This window comes from Eurytemora carolleeae, unplaced genomic scaffold, assembly GCF_000591075.1.
Source record: "Eurytemora carolleeae unplaced genomic scaffold, Eaff_2.0 scaffold480, whole genome shotgun sequence".
Classification (NCBI taxonomy): domain Eukaryota; kingdom Metazoa; phylum Arthropoda; class Copepoda; order Calanoida; family Temoridae; genus Eurytemora; species Eurytemora carolleeae.
The window spans coordinates 1,357-13,062 of record NW_019396495.1 but is presented as its reverse complement, the minus strand read 5'-3'; the positions used below and the strand labels follow the sequence as shown (position 1 = coordinate 13,062).

The window sequence follows — 11,706 nt, the reverse complement described above, 5'->3', positions numbered from 1 at the left end:
ATAAGAGCAATTTCCCAGACAAGGATTTTCATACCAGTCGTATGCCGCAGCGCTCGGACCATAATTTGTCTTATCCAAACCTAACCCTGATACAATACTAATTAGTTTTTTTATATGAAAAGGGGAGGAGGAGAGGGCGGCGGGGCCCAAAAATCTTATTCTAGGATTGAGCCGAATTTGAGACGGGAATAGCTGTTAAGATAACACAATTTGTTGGCCGAACACCGCAGCAGAGATTTAACAAACTGTAGGGCCAAGCGCTGCGTATAAGTTAGACAAAATGTAAGAAAACTACTTATAAGGTGCGGCCTCCAACAAGACCTTCATATATTGTATATCCGAGTTGAAACAGATTGTGTCTGACCCAGTATACAATATTAAAACTAACGTGCTTAAAATCAAATCTAATTCTAAGACGATATGGTGCTCATTATTTCAGATCAAGTTCGGCGTGGTGAAAATATTTTAGAAAGTCAGAAAAGTAAAAAAATATTAATATCACGAACGTTTCAATGATGATAAATTTTGTTGGTTTATCCCGAACATCAAACAAAAAGATTGTTTTAATCTATATATTTTACATTTTCGTTAATAACACATTCACATTTAGAAAATTTTCTTTTGTGCTCACACAAATAAGAATGTTGTGGGGCATTTAACATTTAACTCAGTCAAACCTGAGATACGTCACATATAAGACGACATTTAGTGAAATAACGACGATATTCATTTTAGGATGTTACCCAATATTGACGAGGGTGTCGTATCAATTGGACTAATGTTCATTTGGACTAACGTTAAAAGGGACTATATTTTTCATTGACCTAATTTTTCAATTTTTTTAAAATTATCCCCCAAATAAAGCTTTAAGCATTTTTACCAAATTCAGTTTAATCAGTTCAATTGGACTAAAAACCGGTTTGTGATGAGCTGACTTTAGTTCAATTGTATTTTAGTCCAATCGGCTGTTAGTCTAATCGATTAGCATCACGATGAGACTTCAGAGACGACTGTACGAAAATTCTACTGTATATGATGTTTCCTAGATTATTATTCCCTGCAACCATGTAAACTTGCCTTTCTCTTCGCTTAATCATTAAATAAATCATTCTCATTTAAATTTAAATTGGCAATACTCTTCTTTATTTCGGATTTGGAAATAATTATTAAAGCTTGTAAACCATGCAGGCAATATATCAGAGCTTTTCGATATCTCCAGATGTAGGCAAGGTGACCCTATTGCAGCAGCCCTGTTTGTACTGTCCATAGAATTTCTCAGGAATTTCTTGGGTTGAAATTCCGGAGAAATTCCCAGGAATTTCTTGAAACTAATTCTCTTAATAAATTCCCTTTAAATCCGTAAACATGGTGACCAAGTCCTAAGATTTTCTCAGGAATTTCCGGAGAAGTATTCCGGAGAAATTCTTAGGAATTTAATGAGAAAAATTCCAGAGAATTCTTAGGAATTTCTCGAATATAATTTATAACTAGATTTTAGAAACTTATGAAAACAATTTCTTTTATATGGGACATCCCCCCTGGCTACGGGCCTCTATTGATATATTTTATTTGTTAATTTCAACTTTAACTTTTGGTAATTCCATCTTAATAGATCCTTTATCATTCCATATCATGTGTCTTCTCTAAGTGGATCCTTTGTCATCTCCAAGAGGATCCTGTGTCATCTCCAAGAGGATCCTGTGAATCATCAAGAGGATCAGCTGTTTCGTATTCAAGAGAATCCTGTGTCAACTCCAAGACGAACTTATGTCATCTCCAAGAGGATCCTGTGTTATCTCCAAGAGGATCCTGTGTTATCTCCAAGAGGATCCTGTGTTATCTCGTTTCGTATTCAAGAGGATCCTGTGTCAACTCCAAGAGGATCCTGTGTCTATCTCCAAGAGGATCCTGTGTTATCTCCAAGAGGATCTTGTGTCATCTCCAAGAGGATCCTGTGTTATCTCCAAGAGGATCCTGTGTTATCTCCGGGAGGATCCTGTGTCACCTCCAAGAGGATCCTGTGTCATTTCCAAGAGGATCCTGTGTCATCTTCAAAAAAATTAACTTGTGCGGATAATGGACTGCTGCCCATAAGCCTCTTATTTATGTCAAATAAGGCTTGGCCTCTCAAGAATTTTTTTTAAGAAAAGTCTCTATAAGTTGTTTAAATATGTTATGTTTTAGTAAAGAATTTTGACCGAAATCCTGCTATTTCATTGAAAACTCTTAAATATGATTTTTCTAAACGCTACTCTGACTAAATCAAGCTTTTGGCGTGCTGCCGACTCCCCAAAATTGTTTCTATATATGGTGGTTAGAATCTATTTGTATAATTAGATTATCCCGAAACCGCTGCAGCTTTCTTGTAATTATGCTATAAAATAAATGTTTTTCTTCCGAAATAGCTTGCTTTAACAAAGTCTTCCCCCCTGACCCCTAAAATACCCCACTGTGTGCCCCCCCCAGAACCGCCTATAACAGTCCCTTTAATGATATTTCACCTTTAACACATTTGCCGCAACACAGCCTTTCATCCATCTTCTAAAGATGCAAAACTTTTACTTAAATTCAGGTTTTTGAATATCAAAGAGCAAAATATCTAAGTTTCAAGGAATAGGGTTGATATTTATTCAATACTAGCTGAAGTGCCCGGCGTTGCCAGTGAACTTTTTAAAATAGATTTTTTTTAATTCCATTTATTTGAAGAAAAAATTTCGATTTTTCAATAAAAAATTCGATTTTTGAAAATAAAATTTCAATTTTTTAGCCTATGTTACCCTTGCGTAATTACTCAAAAATGTCAGCCTATTCGGTCCAGCCGGTTGACCGGCTATAGGGAACATATACGTACGATCATGTCTTGTTTTATGATATAGATATTATAAAAAGTAAACCGTCATAATTGTATACATTTTTGTTTGCATTTATGTACTATGTATGCAATGCATATTGCATAGTGTCTATACTGTCTATGATTGTTATAAGCAAATAGATTATTAAGTACAAAAGTTGGCAGAGTTGGCAACATAGAAATGGACCTAATGTACCAAGGAGTATAGTATATAAGGGAGATACAAACGACGCGGCCCGCCCAACCATTTGATACATACTTTGCAGACGGTACTTCATTTGAATATGAAATATTTGTCTGATACAAATACCGCGTATGTATTCAGAATATGTTATTTTTACATTAACAGGAAAAAATTAGGCTGAATAAAGCAAACAAATACATTTCATTGGGATGCAAAAATATTGGCAATATAAAAATTGGTTTTATTTAATATGGTATAGTAAAAAACCACATTTAAAAAGTTAAAAGGAAACCTTTAAAAACTCTATTTCAAATAGAGAACCCCGTCTGCAAAGCTTGTACAATCATATGGTAGGGCGGGCTGTGTCGTGTGTATCTCCCTTTTAGGCTATACTCCTTGAATTATACACAATGTCAATTATAAGAAGGATAACGATATTTTCTCAAATTGGTTGACAAGTTTTCCAAGATTAAATAAAGTGTGAAAATAGAAAATAAAGAACACGTAAAATTGCACTTATTCTACTGTGAGATAAGCACTTTATTCTAAAATTATCACTATCTATATAATATTAAACAAGACATTCATTCATATGAATTTCCCGTTGGCCGGCCAAACGGCTGGACCGAATGGGCTGAATTTTTTTCGGACACAAAAACTGTATTGACACTTGTGACGTCAGAATACAGCTGTTTAGTGTACAAATTCTACGTTGCTATAGCTATCTATAGTTACTAGAATCTATTTGGGTATATATATATGACTGAGCCAGTGTCATGCACGGAGTGGACTCCTGCATGGGGACTCACCCTAAAATTTTAACCATTTTAACACAATTTTATCACATTTTCTGATATTTGAATTAATGTCTTTGATTAAAAAGCGTTGAGTATTATCTATGTCTTGAGTAAACAATAATTGTTTGTTGAAGACGACATTCAAGAGAAAATTACGATTTTTGCCTTTACACCTTTAAAATACATTTAAAAACTAAATGTGTATTTCATATAACTAATAATTCTTAATGTTTTAACATTGGCTTTATTGTCTAACATTGTATAGACTTGAAAAGAATTCAGTACTAAAAAGCCAAGATTGAGTGAGTAACAAAGCATGGTTGCAAACATACAACTTCACGTGCAACAATACAGTTCAAAAAGTTAAACAAAAGAAAAAAACTTATAAAAAACAGTGATTTTCATTTTAAATCAATTGCCATTTTATTTCAGAAGTTAAAAACGTCATTTTAGTACTGTTTATATCCAATTTGCCCCTGTCTTCCTGATAATAGATAGTAAGCTTTTTTTTAATTATAAACATTAATTTTACAATATGTAACCGTATTAATTAAATGTATTTTTCAGGAAATAAAGAGATTTTCATTATTATCGATTTTGGGTGACGGTTTATGTGTTGAATGTTCCGAAGCCACAGTTAATCGGGATCATTAGTTTGGAGAACAAATACCCCTCCAATTGCGTCCCTGGTAGATTACTGTCCAGCTTCTTGTTGTCCTTTTTTTAAAGCATCTCCTATTCTTTGAGTTCTACACATTGTATTTAAATTATAATGATACAAACGATTGTAGTTGGACCAAATAAAGTTTCTAAATATACACAACATTCGCTTGGGGCAAATATATTTGCATTTGACTCTTCTGATCAGATGATTTGTGCTAACTGACTCCCCTATGGAACTCTGGGGCTAGGATCGCCGACAATCTGCTTTCTCTGCCGGCAAGATAAATGTCGTTCTCTAGTTAAGAAAGAGGGTTCAATACCCTTGTCCCTCTACACTGTTACTCCTTTTTCCAGCATTGAACCTTTCCGGTCCCAGATTGTACTGTATCACCCAAACATTGGGTAAATGAAGCAGACACTCAATAGGAATAGCCGGTGCAGTAAAGTTGACGCGGTCAGACTTTAGGTTGAATTTACTTTTACTGAAGGGTCAAGGGTGTGTGATTTGCATTTTCATTCTTATCCCAAACTTTTACCCTGGCAGAAAATATATGAAAAATAAGAACCTATAATGATCTGAAAACGGAAATATTTAAACAATAGTTTTTGGTTAGTTTTACCAATTTTTTAGGGATGAGAACATTGCAAAGTTTAATAAAGCAAACTTTGACAGAATACAGTTTTTAAATGTTATAAATGTTATGTTGAGAAGAAAGTGACAAGAGTTTTTTGTTCAGTATAGTACACAGATGTTGTGGACCCCGACCCCCATGGGTACTGGAATAGGGTATCGCAACGAGGCTTGCGCACGAATGAAAGGTCGATACAGTACAGGGAAGATCTGTATGTGTCTGACATCACTGATTAAAACTATTGGTGGAGAATTCCCAGACCGGCAAAGAAATGCCAATCACAATTATGGGTATACTCGCCTACAACAGATCTTATCCCAAGACAGTTCTAGGACCAGTGCCCTGTACCGAGTTATGACGTAGGCAAGGTACAGAAGCTAGAATCACTAGAATTGTATGACTACCTTACCCTTTTCCAGTACCCATGCCGACCCCCTTTCTGGGCAACCTCGCGTGATTATGCTATTCCATGATGCCAACGCATATGAGGAAAGGGGGGTGGGTTCAAATCACATATTGTAGGAAGTGCTCCTGCGAGAAACCATTCAATGTTGAATTTTGCATGTTTTCCTTTGACTTGATGTTGTAATATATGTTTGAAGAGAATGGAGGGATGAGGGTCAGAAACTACTTCTGAAAGGAATTGTCAAACCTTACTGAAAAGCAAAAAAAGGAATTGAGTTTTTTCCAAAACACATATTTTCTAAACTCTATATCTTCACAACCTGGTGGTGTAAATCTTTGAGACAGTGAAACCCTTAATAACGAATACATCGAAAGAATTCATCAAATGTCGTATTCTTCACTTTCTGATAATGGAATGTTGCAAATATTTAGTTTTTTAATTAAATGATTATATGGAATGGAACTCTTTAAAACTGTTCCTGCATATTCATGGCTATTTATTTATTTTTGCAAAAACTGAAGTTTACGTAATATAGTATAAAACTCATTGAAAAATTGTCAAGACGACATTTGATTATTAAGGGTTTCACTGTACTTAGATATAACAGAATCCATAGTTTGAAATATCTAAGGTCTATGACATTAGTTTGCCAAAATATAAGGGATTAGAGAATCATTGTTTGTTGCAAAGACTCAATTCCTTGGTGAGGCATGATGTAAGCCTTTGAGTAAAGGATCTAATCGAATATCACTGGATTAAGACTTAAGGTTGCAGAGATTTATGTAGATGGTAGGCGTTAATATCAATATAATAAAGACGACTTTTAATTTCAATTTTGATTCATATGAAGCTGTTAAACAGCATGGAAACACAAAAATATGGAAACAAAGCTTCTCTTTAGTTATTTGTAAACTTGTGATTCAAAATAAATCTGATTAACATTGTTAAACTTCAATCAAAAAGTAGAAAAGTCTTCATTTCTTCATTATATTGATAATGAAAGTCTACCACCACGAAGGAAACTAGAGATTTTAGGCGAGTAATAATTAACTTGAAATAAATCGTTCCAGAGCTGAAAACTTTAGAATGGTGGATATCGAGATTAATGCTTGATCTCCTTTTTTATTAATCTTGAGATTAAATAATGCTGGTTCTCCTCTTGTTATTAATCTCCAGACTAATTAACCGATCTGGATTAAGGATATTTCATTCTAAAGTTTTCAGCTCTGGGCACATATTTCTCATTTCAAAATAAAGTACATTTTTCTAAACGTAATTTTTGTGTTACCAAATCCATTGAAAGAAGTAAAACGAAGTAATGAAAATTAGTTTGTGGACCCATTACTTGTACTGTGGACCCCTAACTTGTACTGTGTACCCCTAACTTGTACTGTAGACCCCTAACTTGTATTGTGTACCCCTAACTTGTACTGTGTACTCCTAACTTGTACTGTGGACCCCTAACTTGTACTGTGTACCCCTAACTTGTACAGTGTACCCCTAACTTGTACAGTGTATCCCTAACTTGTGCTGTGTACCCCTTACCCCTAACTTGTACTGTGTACCCCTATACTTGTACTGTGTACCCTTAACTTGTCTAGTATATATTTCTAACTAAAGTCGATTAATTAAATTTAAAAAAAAAAAAAAGCTTTTATGAAGTCTAAACGTGAAACCCTTAGAAGAATGTAGATTGTAGATGGAAGAATATAATTCTAAAAACAGTCCGATTCTCAATGTTACCCTGCATGACGCCCTTTATCGAATTTAGAATCAAGAAGATATCGTCGTTTTTCTACATAATTTTTTTCTTAATTTCCTTTGTTCTTCTTTCCTGCAAACATCCGCAAGTCATTTTGTTTCGAGAACCGCAATATCGCAAATAATTAAAGTTTAGATGAAAAAAGTGATAACTTTATAACTTTCGCTTAGACAAAGATTCAAATGGTACCATTGTGAATCTGACATCATACTTTTTTTTAATTGAAGGGTTACTTAGATTGAAATAATTCCAATTACCATACAAGGGCTACTTTATCTCTCCATCAAACAAAACTAGCAGAAAAAAACAGCAAATTAATGTTTTTAATACTCTCAAGTTTCAGATTTAAAATTGTGTTTAAGGGAGTTTAAGGCCAGGTATCGGTTCTCCAAGGATGGAGTGAGGAAGTTAACAGATATTCTTCGTCCATACCTAAATGCTGATGCTGAAAATAATAGGGGTTTGCCCTTCTCTCCTGAGCAGATTGTAACTTCGGGACTTGATATCCTTGGATCCGGCCATTTTCAAAGGGTTGAAGGTGTCTGCTCTCAGTCTGGAACATCCTCGGTTCATAAAAATCTATACAGGTATAATATCTAAATTTAACCCACAAGAAATAGTTATGTTTAACACATAAAATCAATGTTGAAAAATTTCTATGCAGGGGATTTTTCACTCTATGTGCCCCCCCCCCCNGATGACAACATTTTTTAAAGAAATAAGAAAATTTTAAATACAGGGTGTCCCATGAAACATGACAGTTTGTGAATAGTTTTGAATGTCGATTCTTCCATATACTGTATATTATAGACTTTTAGCGGTTAGTTTAGTTTCCAAAATCTTTTACTCAAATATATTTTACTTAGAAATCAATTTTACTATATGCCATGAACATTTTTATATTATTCTCTTAGGGTTCAAACAACTTAATCTATCTATGGAAGACGACATTTTAAACTTTTCACCAACTGTCAGGTTTCGTGGGACACCCTGTAATTTGGAAACTCTTTCAGAATTTTTCTCATTAAACAATGTTGCTTTTTCTCTCTTACTGTATATTTTTTGCTGATGCAAAAAGAATTAAACATTTTGGTGAAATAAGTTTCACCCTTGCTTTTTGATGAAGCTCTTATTTTTCGCATCACAATTAAAAATAACTCGTCCATTTTTAAAGATTTTCATGCTAACTTTTATTATAGGTTCCTTGATGCTCTTCAAGAAATAAGGAACGAGGTCATCAGAATGCCTGACCGAGGCCAGATGGCAATCAATTCCGCTCATATCTATGAGAATTACAAGTTATGGAATGTTGTCTGCGGAATTGATGGCTGTCATATACCATTTGACGACAAGCCAAGGTATAATAAAATTACGAACGAGTTTTATTTTTTTTTGAGACAGTGAGTTCTTTTGTTAACTTAACTATACAATTCTCTTTATGCTTTTCAACAACTTAAGACATTTTGGCAATGCAAAGTTTTAAATTTGAAGATTTTCGGAAATTTTTTTTCAACTAGTTTTAGAAAAAGTAATTTGTTATTCAGAGATATTCCAGCAAATGTGGACCCGGCTGTCTTCATCAACCGGAAAGGGTTTAACTCCCTCAATGTTTTGGTGACTGGAGGCTGCGATAAACTCATCTATAACCTTGTTTACAATGCCCCTGGAAGCTACCATGATGCGGGAGTGTACCAAATGTCTGGTGTTAAAGCGTATTTAGAGTCTAGATTTCCTAGAAATATTTGTTGTGTAATGATGGTATTTTTAGTGGATTGACTTTTTAAATTAAAATTCGAGAACGAAGGGAAAATCTTGACATCGATAATATAAAATTGTATCTTTCATAAATCATCATAGTTGACAGTTTCTTTTGGGTCACTAAAAATACCGGTTTTGGCTCTAAAAAATAATTTATATCTGTAGTTTGAGAGTATTTGATGGAATAGACGGAAAAAGTGAGATTTCCTAGAAATATTTGCTTAGGGGATTCAGCTTTTCCCATCTCAGATGTGATAATCACCCCTTATTCAACCACTGAGTCAAACCGGGATCGGAACAAGGCGTTATTTAACAGAAGACTTTCAGGAGCACGATGCGAAATGACTGAAAACATCTATGGAATTTGGAAACGGAGATTTCCAATTATTCGTTGCCTAAGGGTTCATCTTCCAAATGCTTACAAGGTTATTGTAGGCACAGCAGTCCTGCATAATTTCTCAGTCCAATGGAGAGAAATTATGCCAGATAATCATCCAGATCTCAGTCTCCCTCCTGCAATCCCTGATGTACCTCACCAGGATGTTCTCATTGATGCACGCGATCTCACAAGAGAACAGCAGAAAAGGATAGGCAAACAGACCCGAGAAAACATGAGAAGAATGATGAATGATGCATAAATTTGGATTTATACTCATCTTTTTGTTCTTCTATCTTTTATTTATTATCAAGTAAAAAGAAATACAGTTTAAAAGGGAAAAAAATTTATTTCATTTTTATTTAACAAATTAAATTCATGTGCATTGTGCATTGTGCATAAAAGCTAAAGGGATATATTTTTTAGGAATTCATTAGCTGAGTTTGCAAAATTGGATGATTTTAAGAGGATAATAATGAATTTTTTGGTAAAATGTAACCAAATAATGTGAAACTGTATTTGTAGAAAATAAATCCCCCTGCTTGAAAATCATTAAAAAAAATGATGCAAAGTTTACTGATGCTCTCTGAGCGGGGTCCTGAGAAGGTTATTAAATCTAATTCAAACTTAAATTTGTTATCTCTCTTTTCAAATGGTAGGCGATTATGTGAATGCAACTACTTTTTTATTTAAGTTTTGATTATTAAGAAGCTTTTTTTTAATCTAAGTTTATAAGTAATCAAAGAGAAGTTTTTTTAATTGACAACATTTATTGACTTCTCTATTTATGTGCATTCATGCTGTTAAACAGCTTGATTTTAATCAAAATTTGTTTTCTTTGCATTCATATATGCGCATACCACTGTACCTGGAGGAAGTGTTAGGCATTTTATTTCGTTAGTTTTTTAATACTTTTAAGGTTTTAAGTAACAAACTAAAAAATGAACCAAATGAACGATCGTTAAAACTTTGTATATTGTAGGAGAAGACCTTTTTTAAAGTAAAGAACCTTAAAATTCTTTAAAAACGAACAAAATCAAATGCCCATCAAATGACCATTCAGTTATCAAAGAAAAAATAACCTCAATGGACTTTTGAATGGAAACAAGGATTTCCATTTTTTTATCGAAAAGAAGTTGGGCATGTGTTCTAAGCAGTTCTTGAGTTTTTTTCTTTTCCTCAGCCTCCTCTTTCTCCAGTTTTAATTTATGGATATGTTCCAGCTCTGAAATATTTATTCAATGATTAATAATTATGCAAGTGACACTTTTAAAAAAATCAAAGAAAAAAGTCCACTAATACAGTAGACAATGAACAATATAGATGTCAAATTGATTGATAAAGTATTAGTCAAACATAAAACTGTTGAATAGAAAATGACTTAAAAGGTATGTAGACGTTACTTAAAGTGACCCTTTTAAATGTATTTAAAAATTGTACTATTGAAAAAATATTTACCCATGATCTCAGCTTTTCTTTTAAGGAGTTTTTTTTGACTCATTGCACAGCTCTTCTCTCTCCTCCCCAACCCTTCTACCTTCTCCTCCCTTCCTTGAAGAATTAACTGACTTTTCAGCTACAACTGGTTTAACAGGGTTTACTGTTCTACTCGTCAATCTTGAATTGTCGTCCTGAAACGCTCCAGAAGATGTAGCATTCGTACTCAACTCCCAGCTAGAATTTTCGTCCAGGAATATTTGCTGAGAAGTTAATATAGCGGGTGGGTTTTCGTCCTAAAAAACAGGCTTTTACAAGCCGTAGAGAGAAGGTCTCCAGACTCAATCTGTGGCCTTTTATCCCTAGGTTTTTCCTTCTCTGGCTCAATCTGTGGCCTTGTATCTCTAGGTTTTTCCCACGGATATATAATAAAATGGATGGATCATAGACGAGTTTCGATGTAATTTTCTGGGTGGGGTGTTATGCAGTACATTGGAGTTCTAGCAGACAATGGTGCTATAGACAACATTTGATTTTCACGTGGTTTATACATTTGCCACAATATTATCAACTGTTATCTTAATATCAGCTTCATCTTAGTCATCCACAATATCCTCTTTAAAACAGAAAATGTCAGCCGGAGGGGATTTAATTTTTCTAATTTTCTCTTGAGTTCTGGCACCAGAGAACACTAGCTTCCCTCCCAACAAGACAACAGACATTAAATTAACATCAAATTTACATCTGTTTAGAGTGTAGTAACGTCAATTTGACATCACAAAAAGACATAAAATTAATGTAAAAACGTAATAGGAAGTCATTTTATGACATTAGATTGAT

The 11,706-nt window shown here is 34.0% G+C and overlaps 1 long non-coding RNA gene across 1 annotated transcript; it reads right to left on the bottom strand.

Moving 5' to 3' along the window:
* Positions 1-9,813: 9,813 nt before the first annotated feature.
* On the bottom strand, positions 9,814-11,371 carry LOC111704347 (uncharacterized). The gene is made up of 3 exons (XR_002765798.1): positions 10,888-11,371; positions 10,512-10,654; positions 9,814-10,027 (listed from the first exon to the last, which is right to left on the bottom strand). It is a non-coding gene; the product is annotated as an uncharacterized LOC111704347 (long non-coding RNA).
* Between the last annotated feature and the right edge of the window lie 335 nt (positions 11,372-11,706).